The 12,763-nt window shown below is 26.6% G+C and overlaps 1 pseudogene; it reads left to right on the forward strand.

The window, feature by feature from the left end:
- Positions 1–1,627: 1,627 nt before the first annotated feature.
- LOC145792067 (reticulon-like protein B21) lies at positions 1,628–12,406 on the forward strand (annotated as a pseudogene).
- The last annotated feature ends 357 nt before the right edge of the window (positions 12,407–12,763 follow it).

A 12,763-nucleotide genomic window follows, 5' to 3' on the forward strand; every position in this document is an offset into this window, starting at 1 on the left:
CCTAACAAAATTCTAATAAAAATGATTAATTGTAACAAGATAATATTTTAAGGTGGTTTAACGGTTGAGTTTTGAAGTTAAGAGGAACAAAAAGCAAATTGGTCATAGTTTAAGTTTATTATAATTTGCTCTTTATTTATTTATTACCTTCTTTTTTAGTATTTTTTAAGTGAAGAATGTATAAAATCTCTAAATAAAAATTCATATAATTTGATGTACAATAATTTTAAATGATAAATGTTAATTTTTGATTTGTCAATCATAAAATTTTAACTCTTTCTTAAATCATTGTGGATGGATTTAAAATTATAAATTATAAATTTTTAACATTTGTCAACAAGTATGTGTATGATAGTGCAACATTAGAGTATGGTATTGTTTGGTGCAATTTATCTAAGCGGCTTATAATTTTTTTTTATTTATTCTGAGAGTCTATGCTAGATTGTTTAGTATAGTTTTTGTTTATAATTTATTAATAAGAAATAACTTAAATAAGTTTAAAAAAAGACTAATTTCGATTTTTTTTTTTTAACTTCTACGTTTTTGCTTATAATTTATTAATAAAAAATAACTTAAATAAATTTTAAAAATTAATTTTTAATTTTTTTTAATTTCGACTTTTAAATTATCAAGTTTTAATTTATAAGTAAACAATCGTGTAAACCACACCATTGAATTTATCGCAAAGCATTCTATGCTCTACCCCAGTCAGTGTGAGTCAGTGTGATATCTAATGGTTGTTTTGAGAAGTTGGTTAAAAGTTAATTCTTTTAATTTTTTTTAAAAATGTGTAAAAAATAAAAAATATGATATGATCCAAAATAAATTAAAAATTGACTTTTGGCTTTTGTGAGACTTACATTATATTGTTTGGTTGTAATTTTTATTATTTAGATTATATTCTAATAGTCATTCTATCAAACAAATTTGACGTATTTTTTAATTCCCAACTAATTACGCAATACATACATATAATTGAGATTATATATTTCCATGTTTATCGTAAAATAAATGTGAACAAGAGGTAATTATATATCTCACTAATTTAGATGGATAATTAATCTTACACTAATATCATGGGTTGTTAATCTTTTCATTATTAATTGTGCTAATCAAACATACCCTAAGAATATAGATTTAATAATGGGCCTCTAAGCAAATACATATGGATGAGTTTTTTTTCATATATATATTATAAAAAAAAAACATCTTATTCACTTAAATCAATCTTTTGAACTCGGTTCAAGTGTGATGAATTTTATATATAAAGGAAAAAGAAATTTTCCTTTCTTGTATATATTATGTTCATTTGACATTGGAATTTTACAAGAAAAATTTAAATTTAACAGTTCATTTACCAAACAAGTTTTGGAAAATTTTTTTGAAAAATTTGTTTAATTTGGTTACTTTTGAAAACTTATTTGTAAAGAATTTTTTCCAAAAATTTTTAGGAAACACAAACCAATTCCATATGATTATAAAATCTCTCTCCTCACCATTTCTTCATCTCAAAGTCTTACTCTATTCCATTGATAACAACCACAGCCCCTCCGTTCAAAGAAAAAACCAGTGTCCCTAGTGTACTCGTTACAGGAGAAACTAGAGAGAGAGAGAGAGTCATAAGGAGATGGAGGTGGGTAGAAGAAAGCGCATAACATGGGAGAGCAGAATCAAGAGTGATGAACTCAACGGAGGACTCAAAATCTTCCATGGTGAAGAAGAGAACTCAGAAGAGAGTCGTCCTGAAACCCAGACTGGATTCCAGAGGATTTCTCAAACCCATAATAAATTGCAGAGTTTAGGCAAGTTTTCACTGATGGATGGATTTGATTTCTTTTTTCATTTTTTTGGATGCTACTTCACTATACCTCTCCATTTTCAAGCATTCATTTGTGACGTTTGTTAAATTTTAACAGTTGATTTGGTTATGTGGAGAGATGTCTCAAAATCAGCATTCATGTTCGGTGTTGGAACATTTATCATAATTGCATCATCTTACACAAAAGATATCAATATCAGGTCAGAAATAATACTCCAAGCTCATATGACACAACACAACTACTCTAACCATGCTCATTATCCAACTTTTCTTGTTCATTTTACTCATCCCCTGTTTCAAAACAGAGCACAGAGCTAAAAACACTCTTTGATGATTTTACAGCTTTATAACTGCGGTTTCTTATCTGGGTCTTGTCTATCTTGCTGTAATCTTCTTATTCAAATCCATTATTTGCAGGTAATTTATTAAATGAAGAAAAAAAAATTAAAGACTTGTTTGATTTTACATGTCTCGCTTGCATTGTTTTGATTTTCGATTATTTGTCTCGCTTGCACTCTATTGATTTTCGATTATTTGTCTGTTTCCTATTCATCTGAAACTCCCTTTATTCTTTTTTATTTTTATGGGAAAGTTCATTTACCACATAGGAGTTAATTAAAGACTTGTTTGATGGTTTCTTTTTTTTTTTTTTTTTTTTGCTATAATTTTGGAAAAAAAATAACAGGGGAGTTATAGGAGGAGATGATACAAACCAAGACTACATTGTTGGGGAAGAAGAGGCAGTATGGTTAGTAAAAATGATTCTTCCTTATTTGAATGAGTTTCTTCTAAAGTTCAGAGCCCTTTTTTGTGGAGATCCTGCCACTACAATGAAGGTGAGTTTCATTTCACTCATTTTCTATAGTTTATCGAGTAACAATGCTAGATACTCAGAAAAAATATCAGAATAATGTTTAAAATTTGAATCTATAGTATAGATTTAAACTTGAACGTATATATAACGTTCGAAGTGAATTTGATCTACTCAATAGGAAGTTTAGGCAACTTTTTTTTCCTTTTCTATAATATAGAACTCCAGTATTCTTTCTTCTTGTTGTTTGATTGTTTTTAAATGTGACCTTGTCAGTTGGCAATCATGCTGTTTGTTTTGGCGAGGTTTGGCAGCACCATAACTATTTGGAAGATCGCTAAATTGGGTGAGTTATGATTTCATTTGAATTTTCAAAATGGAGATTGTTATTTACACCTCTCACTGGCTATTCACACTCCATATTGTGTTTTGGTTAAGAACAAAATTTAAAGGATAGAAAACAAAAGTAGAGTATGAATAGTAATTTCCTTAAAAATTTGGGTGCTAAATTTGTTGACTAATCTTTTTTATTCATCATTTTAGTGGAGTTAAAAGTCTATATTACCTTGGCCCAGTGGCAATATAGGTGTTACATTGGAGACTCATCAATTATAAATAAAATTGTAAAGTGTGTTTGTATTACGAATTTGGGATGAGATTTGGAAAAAAAAAAAAAAAAAAAAAAAAAAAAAAAAAAGATGTAAAAGAAATTTTAATGAAGTGTAAGTTAAATTTTTGCTTAATGTTTTTTTTTTTTTCAAATTCCTGATCTAGAGACAGTGTAAACTAATTAAGTTGAATAATAGTGTTTAAATTGTTGTTCAAAAAAAAGATTGTTCAAGCTTAATTTAAAATTTTAATGAATGAATTTCAAAATGTGCAAATTTAACTTGTTTATCTTTCGATATAATCTCAAACGATATTTAGTCGAATTGAATTTGAATGTATAAATGTGCAAATTTAATTATTTCTTTTACAATGTATATAAATTTATTGACTCGATATAAAAAAAGTATATTTTCAAAATATGTTTATCTTTGCAAAATAAATTAGGTTAAAAAAAGCTTAAATCATTTTACAATTCTCACTATCAAAGAAATAATCATTGTGTTCAGTTTTAAGTTTTTAGATTTAATTTTTTGAAAATTGAATTTTTAAATTTTTTTATTTTAGTGAATATTTTTAAAATTTTAAACAATTTTTTTACTTTTTTAAATGCAATTTATTTAGATGTATCTAAAAAATAAAACATTTATAAATAAATATTTTAAAAAATCAATAAATACACAAGAATATGAAAAATGTATTGAATTTTTAAATTTTTTTTAAAATTTTTGGTATTTAGTGAGTTTTTTAAATATTTTTTTTACGAATATTATATTTGTTAAGTGTATTTATGTTACGTGTATTTAAAAATTAAAAAAATTACTTTGAATATTTAAAAAAAAGTAGTGAAAAAAAAGAAAAGAAAAATAAAAAAAATTCAGTGCATTTGGTTTCAATTTTCTGGATTAAGTTTTTTAAAAATTGAGTTTTTTGGTTTTCGTATTCTTTTGTTTTTAGTGAATATTTTTTAAATTTTAAACATTTTTTTTTACTTTTTTAGATGCGCCTTAGTTAGATGTATCTAAAAGGTAAAAAATTTGTGAAAAAATATTTTAAAAAATTAATAAATACATAAAAATATAAAAATGGTACTAAATTTTTGAATTTTTTTTTATATTTTTGGTATTTAGTGAATTTTTAAAAGATTTTTTTTACAATTTTTTTACTTTTTAGGTGTATTATGCTACGTTTGTCTAAAAAGTAAAAAAATTGCTTAAAATATTTAAAAAAAAATTAATAAAAACAAAAAGACACGAAAAATAAGAAAGTATAACTTTTTAAAAAGTGCTTTTTGAAAAATAAAAACATGCTTAATTTTTTAAAAAATAAATCTTAAAAATTCAAATCAAACAAGTTGCATAATTTTACTAATTGGCATGATCTATTGTGGGATCCATGACAATTGTTAAAAATTTGTTAAAATATTAGTTAATAAAATTTAAATAATTATACAATAACTCCAATTTAAAACACGAGGAATGTGACACAAGTTTAATCTTAATGTAGCATTTTTACATAAGTTTACGTGATAAATATTTCTTGGGTATCCCATAAATGCTTATTTTTGCTTGATAATTTTCTCCAATCTTTTCTCGAAAACCAAATAAATCTAACCAAAATGTTAAAATTTTCTGAGCATTATTTAATTATTTATATTATGGACTGTCGTTTTGCGCTGACTTTGGGTGTGGTGTGAACAGGGTTTTTTGGAGTATTCAGCTTACCAAAATTGGTTTCAAATAAATCTTTGGATGGTCCAAGCAAAAATTTAGATGGGTTGGGTGATGGAACTGGGAGGAATTCATTTGAATTGAAGGTGGCGAAACCGGAGTCAAACGAGGCTTTTGTTGAGTCTGTTGTGGCAATTGAGAAGAGCCCAGTTGGAATTGCGGAAGCTAGATCTGATGAAACTAGAGAGAGAGAGAGTTATAAGGAAATGGAGGTGGGTAGAAGAAAGCGCATAACATGGGAGAGCAGAATAAAGAGTGATGAACTCAACGGAGGACTCAAAATCTTCCATGGTGAAGAAGAGAACTCAGAAGAGAGTGGTGACGAAAGTTTGAGACCAAAACCAAGTCCTATTGGGGTCAGTGGCAAGAGGAAGACATGGAAATCTGAGAATTCTGATGGTCTTAGGAGAAGCCCAATTCAGATTGCAAGGCAAAGATCTGAAATAAACAAGAATTTGGATGTACAGTGTAAGGAGTTGAGTGTATCTACTGATGGAATCAAGAAAAACCCAGTTCAGTCAAAGAAATCAAGATCTGAGCAACTAAGTGTGTCTGTTAATGGAATTGAGAGAAGCCCAATTCACAAAATGAAGACAAGATCTGAGGAATCTAAGGAGTCAAATGTGTTTGTTGAAAGAACTGAGAGAAAGCTAAATCAGGTTAGGAAGGCTAAGTCTGAATCCCAGAAGTTAGTAGGTGAATCTGATGATGGAATTGAGAGGAATTTAGTTCAATTGAGGAAAGTGAAGCCAGAGTCCAACAAGGCTTTGGATGAATCCGTAGATACAAAAGCAAAATTGGTTTCAAATAAATCTTTGGATGGTCCAAGCAAAAATTTAGATGGGTTGGGTGATGGAACTGGGAGGAATTCATTTGAATTGAAGGTGGCGAAACCGGAGTCGAATGAGGCTTTTGTTAAGTCTGTTGTGGCAATTGAGAAGAGCCCAGTTGGAATTGCGGAGACTAGATCTGATGAAACTAGAGAGAGAGAGAGAGAGAGTTATAAGGAAATGGAGGTGGGTAGAAGAAAGCGCAAAACATGGGAGAGCAGAATAAAGAGTGATGAACTCAACGGAGGACTCAAAATTTTCCATGGTGAAAAAGAGAACTCAAAAGAGAGTGGTGACAAAAGTTTGAGACCAAAACCAAGTCCTATTGGGGTCAGTGGCAAGAGGAAGACATGGAAATCTGAGAATTCTGATGGTCTTGGGAGAAGCCCAATTCAGATTGCAAGGCAAAGATCTGAAATAAACAAGCATTTGGATGTACAGTGTAAGGAGTCGAGTGTATCTACTGATGGAATCAAGAAAAACCCAGTTCAGTCAAAGAAATCAACATCTGAGACACTAAGTGTGTCTGTTAATGGAATTGAGAGAAGCCCATTTCACAAAATGAAGACAAGATCTGAGGAATCTAAGGAGCTAAATGTGTTTGTTGAAAGAACTGAGAGAAACCCAAATCAGGTTAGGAAGGCAAAGTCTGAATCCCAGAAGTTAGTTGGTGAATCTGATGATGGAAACGAGAGGAATTTAGTTCAATTGAGTAAAGTGAAGTCAGGGTCCACTAAGGCTTTGGATGAATCCGTGGATACAAAAGCAAAATTGGTTTCAAATAAATCTTTGGATGGCCCAAACAAAAATTTAGATGGATTGGGTGATGGAACTGGGGGGAATTCATTTGAATTGAAGGTGGCAAAATTGATATTAAAATTTGAATCTATGGCATAGATTTAAACTTGATCCTATATATTACTTTCGAAATGAATTTGATGTACTCAATAGGAATTTTAGGCAACTCTTTTTTCCTTTTCTATAGTATCATAATTTGAATCTATAGTATAGATCTGCAGTAATTCTTTCTTCTTGTTGTTTTATTGTTTTTAAATGTGACCTTGTCAGTTGGCAATCATGTTGTTTGTTTTGGCGAGGTTTGGCAGCTCCATAACTATTTGGAAGATGGCCAAATTGGTTTAGTTATGATTTCATTTGAATTTTCAAAATGGAGATTGTTATTTGCACCCCTCACTGGCTATTCACACTCCATATTGTGTTTTGGTTAAGAATACAATTTAAAGGATAGAAAGCAAAAGTAGAGTATGAATAGTAATTTTCTTAAAAATTTGGGTGCTAAATTTGTTGACTAATCTTTTTTATTCATTATTATTCATCATTTTAGAGGAGTTAAAAGTCTATTTTGCCTTGGCCCGGTGGCAATATAGGTGTTACATTGGAGTCTCATCAATTATAAATAAAATTGTAAGGTGTGTTTGTATTACGAATTTGGGAAGAGATTTGAAGAAAAAAAAAAGATGTAAAAGAAATTTTAATGAAGTGTAAGTTAAATCTTTGCTTAATTTTTTTTTTTTTTTCAATTCCTGATCTGGAGACAGTGTAAACTAATTAAGTTGAATAGTAGTGTTTAAATTGTTGTTCAAAAAAAAGATTGTTCAAGCTTAATTTAAAATTTTAATGAATGAATTTCAAAATGTGCAAATTTAACTTGTTTATCCTTCGATAAAATCTCAAACGATATTTAGTCGAATTGAATTTGAATGTATAAATGTGCAAATTTAATTATTTCTTTTACAATGTATATAAATTTATTGACTCGATATAAAAAAAGTAACATTTTCAAAATATGTTTATCTTTGCAAAATAAATTAGGTTAAAAAAAGCTTAAATCATTTTACAATTCTCACTATCAAAGAAATAATGATTGTGTTTGGTTTCAATTTTTTAGATTTCATTTTAAAAAAATTGAATTTTTATTTTTTTTTATTTTTAGTGAATATTTTTAAAATTTTAAATAATTTTTTTAATTTTTTAGATGTACCTTACTTAGATGTATTTAAAAAATAAAATATTTATAAATAAATATTTTAAAAAATCAATAAATATACAAGAATATGAAAAATGTATTGAATTTTTAATTTTTTAAAAAATATTTTTGATATTTACTGAATTTTCTAAATATTTTCTTTTATAAATATAATACTTGTTAAGTGTATTTAGAAATTTAAAAAATTAATTTAGAATATTTTTAAAAATTTAGTAAAAATAAAAAAATATGAAATAATTTTTAAAATTGAATTTTAAAAATTCAAATCAAGCAAGCTGAATAATTTTATTAATTGGCATGATCTATTGTGAGATCCAATGACAATTGTTAAAAATTTGTTAAAATATTAGTTAATAAAATTTAAATAATTATACAATAACTCCAATTTTTGATACACGAGGAATGTGCCACAAGTTTAATCCTAATGTAGCATTTTTACATAATTTTACGTGATAAATTTTTCTTGGGTATCCCATAAATGCTTATTTTTGTCTGATAGTTTTCTCCAATTTTTTCTCGGGAACCAAACAGATCTATCCAAAAAGTTAAAATTTTCTGAGCATTAATTATTTATATTATGGACTGTCGTTTTGCGCTGACTAGTAGATGTGGTGTGACAACTGGGTGTGGTGTGAATAGGGGTTTTTGGAGTATTCAGCGTACCAAAGATATGCTCATCGTATTCCACGCTCATCACTACCTACAGTAGTAACACTCTCCACTATGCTTACTTTTTGTAATTCTCAAGCATTGTTTAGGAAGGGTTGATTTTGAGTAATGACAGGGATAATGAAGAAAATATTATGAGGATGGTTATGAAAGATTTTTCATTGTGAGATTATATATGTAATAAAATATTATATATTAATTAAAAAATGAAAAAAAAATTATGAAATATTTTATGATTTTTTTTTATGAACTCTAATATTATTCGTTGATTTTAACCTAAATTTTTTTAAAAAAATCATTAAATAAGTAAAAAAAAAATTAGTAAATTATATAAAAATGTCAAAGATTTCTCCTTTTTTTTCTCTATTTTTTTTAAAATTTTTTCATAAAAAGTCAAAAAATCATTTCAAATATACTATTTTTTTGCCTAGTAATTCTAGAGACTTAAAAGATTTATTAAATGTCTCACGTGGGTGTAAGACACACATAAGACCCACATGGTATGAATCTTACAGCCATGTGAGACATTTGGTAGAATTTTTTTGATAAATCTTTTGGGAGTCTCTAGCATTTTTCTTTTTTATCTCATATTTTAGTAAAAAATTCAAAAAAAAATTTAAAATAACATGTTTCCAAACGAGGTTTTAGAGCTCATTTGGAAATTGACTATTTAAATTAATTTTTTACTAACATTTTATTAAATACGTATAAAAAAGTAAAAAGAATGATGTGATTGAAAGTTTTGGTTATTTTTGTGCAAAACTTGCTTTCCAAACGGAGGAAGCGAAGCGGTTAGGAAAGAATATTAGATCCCATAATTTTAATCAATTAATAACAAATTATGACACTACTTGAATTTGTCCCACGACTAGTGCATAATTTTTTTTTATTATTATTGGTAAATTACCGTAAACCTTCTTAAACTATATAATTAATTTGTCATTTGTCCCTTTGAACTTCAAAATGTAACAGTTAACTACTTTGAATTATCATCATTTTACACTCAATACATTTTGTTAGGATTTTGTCTTGGAATTTTAACGAAATCAATTCATGTGTGAAATACATGATACACTTATTATTTTTTAGAATAACAATATCCGTTATTGATTTTTTAAAAGCAATGATACTCTTATCTAATAATTTCATTTGTATTTTGTCTTTTTTATCTTAGTGGTAAAGTGCAAACAGAATCACTAGATAAATACATTATTGCCCTAAAAATTAAATAAATGTGTGATGTGCTTTATATATGATTTGATTTTGTGTAAGTCCCTAACAAAACTCTAATAAAAATGATTAATTGTAACAAGATACTATTTTAAGGTGGTTTAACTGTTGAGTTTTGAAGTTTAGAGCAACAAAAAGCAAATTGGTCATAATTTAAGTTTATTATGATTTGCTCTTTATTTATTTATTACCTTCTTTTTTAGTATTTTTTAAGTGAAGAATGTATAAAATCTCTAAATAAAAATTCATATAATTTGATGTACAATAATTTTAAATGATAAATGTTAATTTTTGATTTGTCAATCATAAAATTTTAACTCTTTCTTAAATCATTGTGGATGGATTTAAAATTATAAATTATAAATTTTTAACATTTGTCAACAAGTATGTGTATGATAGTGCAACATTAGAGTATGGTATTGTTTGGTGCAATTTATCTGAGCGGCTTATAATTTTTTTTTATTTATACTGAGAGTCTATGCTAGATTGTTTAGTATAGTTTTTGCTTATAATTTATTAATAAGAAATAACTTAAATAAGTTTAAAAAAAAGACTAATTTCGATTTTTTTTTAACTTCTACGTTTTTGCTTATAATTTATTAATAAAAAATAACTTAAATAAATTTTAAAAATTAATTTTTAATTTTTTTTAATTTCGACTTTTAAATTATCAAGTTTTAATTTATAAGTAAGCATTCGTATAAACCACACCATTGAATTTATCACAAAGCATTCTATGCTCTACCCCAGCCAGTGTGAGTCAGTGTGATATCTAATGGTTGTTTTGAGAAGTTGGTTAAAAGTTAATTCTTTTAATTTTTTTTAAAAATGTGTAAAAAATAAAAAAGATGATATGATCCAAAATAAATTAAAAATTGACTTTTGGCTTTTGTGAGACTTACATTATATTGTTTGGTTGTAATTTTTATTATTTAGATTATATTCTAATAGTCATTCTATCAAACAAATTTGACGTATTTTTTAATTCCCAACTAATTACGCAATACATACATATAATTGAGATTATATATTTCCATATTTATCGTAAAATAAATGTGAACAAGAGGTAATTATATATCTCACTAATTTAGATGGATAATTAATCTTACACTAATATCATGGGTTGTTAATCTTTTCATTATTAATTGTGCTAATCAAACATACCCTAAGAATATAGATTTAATAATGGGCCTCTAAGCAAATACATATGGATGAGTTTTTTTTCATATATATATTAAAAAAAAAAAACATCTTATTCACTTAAATCAATCTTTTGAACTCGGTTCAAGTGTGATGAATTTTATATATAAAGGAAAAAGAAATTTATTTTCCTGTATATGTTATGTTCATTTGACATTAGAATTTTACAAGAAAAATTTAAATTTAACAGTTCATTTACCAAGAAAACAAAAGTTACAGGAAAGTTTAATTTTTTTTGGTTAAGATTTTCACAATGCAAAATCTACACATATGGATCTCATAAGTTTCTTACTGACCTGAACAAAAAAATTTATGTGGAAAATTTGATTTCTTTGTAATTTACATGAAAACATATTTTATATGAGAGCGGTCTTCTTTATTCATTTATTTATTTGTTGTTATAGGTAAATTTTGGACAATTGAGAGACGCTTGGGAATCATGCTCACACAAGAAGGCTGTGGCTTTTGGCATCTTTGCCCTTGTATGGAACCTGTCATCGGTCGTAGCTCGCATATGGGCAAGTAAGGACACTTTTGTCATTTCATTCGTACCTATATATACGCATGAATAATAGTAAGTACATATAATAATGCATACTCTTAGGTTTTCTATAAAAAATAATGTATAGTATATATATTTTTCATCCCAAGTTCTCTCAACATAAGTAGTTTCGTGAAGTCGACAAATCTTAAAAACACATAAACATAATATTAGATTTAGTTAAATTTTGATAATCGTATGGTTATTATACAGTGTTTAACTGAATGCCTTGATTCGTGCAAAGATTAAACATATCAAACTTTTTTTTGTTACGTATTGTTTATCCATTTGAGTCATATAATTGCATTTAGAAATTGACTATTTTAGTTGATTTTTTGACTTCTTAAGAAAAGATATACAGAAAAATAGAGAGAGTGATGTAAAATATAGCTTTTTGAAACATTTCAAAAATATCACAAAATAAAAAAACATTTCAAACTTAATTTAGAAAATATAGCTTTTTGAGCATATTTTTTAAGTTGAAAAAATAAATAAACTAAAATTAAAATATATATATATATATATCTTAACTTTTTAAATTACAAGTACTTAAACATGAAATTTCAAAATTTAAACTAAAAAAGTGCAAATAAATTTTGTAAAATAAATAACACATACATAAATTGTTGATAATATTTTTGGGTTTTTCTCACATGCATTATTGATTTACATCCCATGCAGTGTTCATGTTATTTGTGGCGTTCAGATATTATCAACAATCACTTGTGAGAGATGATTGGGTAGAGGATGAAGCGAAATGTGAGACCACGTGTCAAGTGCAGATTGGAGGACAAAGACAAAGGCGTAGGCCTACCTTAGTGGAATTAAAAGAAAGAAAATAAATAAATAAAAAAAGGTTAAAGAATGCACACACACTAGAGTTATTATAACTAAAGTAGTTGTGCCACTGATTTGATCTAATTATCTGATATAAGAGAATAATATTTAGCCTCTTTTTTGCATTTTTAATTCTTTTTATTTCTTATTATTACTGTTTTTGGTGTACATATTTTGTATGGTGACACTTAATTCTCAATTAATATGGTGATATTACATACACCAATTAATATATACACTAGTATACCAACTAGTGTTATGTCATTATTACTGACCTCACCTATTATACAAATTACAAATATTCAAAATTTCTAAAATTATGACATATTATTTGTTAGTATACTAGTTAGTATATTAATTTATACATATATCATTATTCTAATTAATATAAGTGTTGTAGTGTGTAGACCTCAATAATGGCTTTTGTACATTAGTGTGTACAAATAGATTTGATGATGTAAATTCAAAATTAGTGTGTCTTA

The sequence above is a fragment of the Camellia sinensis genome, chromosome 5 (genome assembly GCF_055761805.1).
Source record: "Camellia sinensis isolate YWXY chromosome 5, ASM5576180v1, whole genome shotgun sequence".
Classification (NCBI taxonomy): domain Eukaryota; kingdom Viridiplantae; phylum Streptophyta; class Magnoliopsida; order Ericales; family Theaceae; genus Camellia; species Camellia sinensis.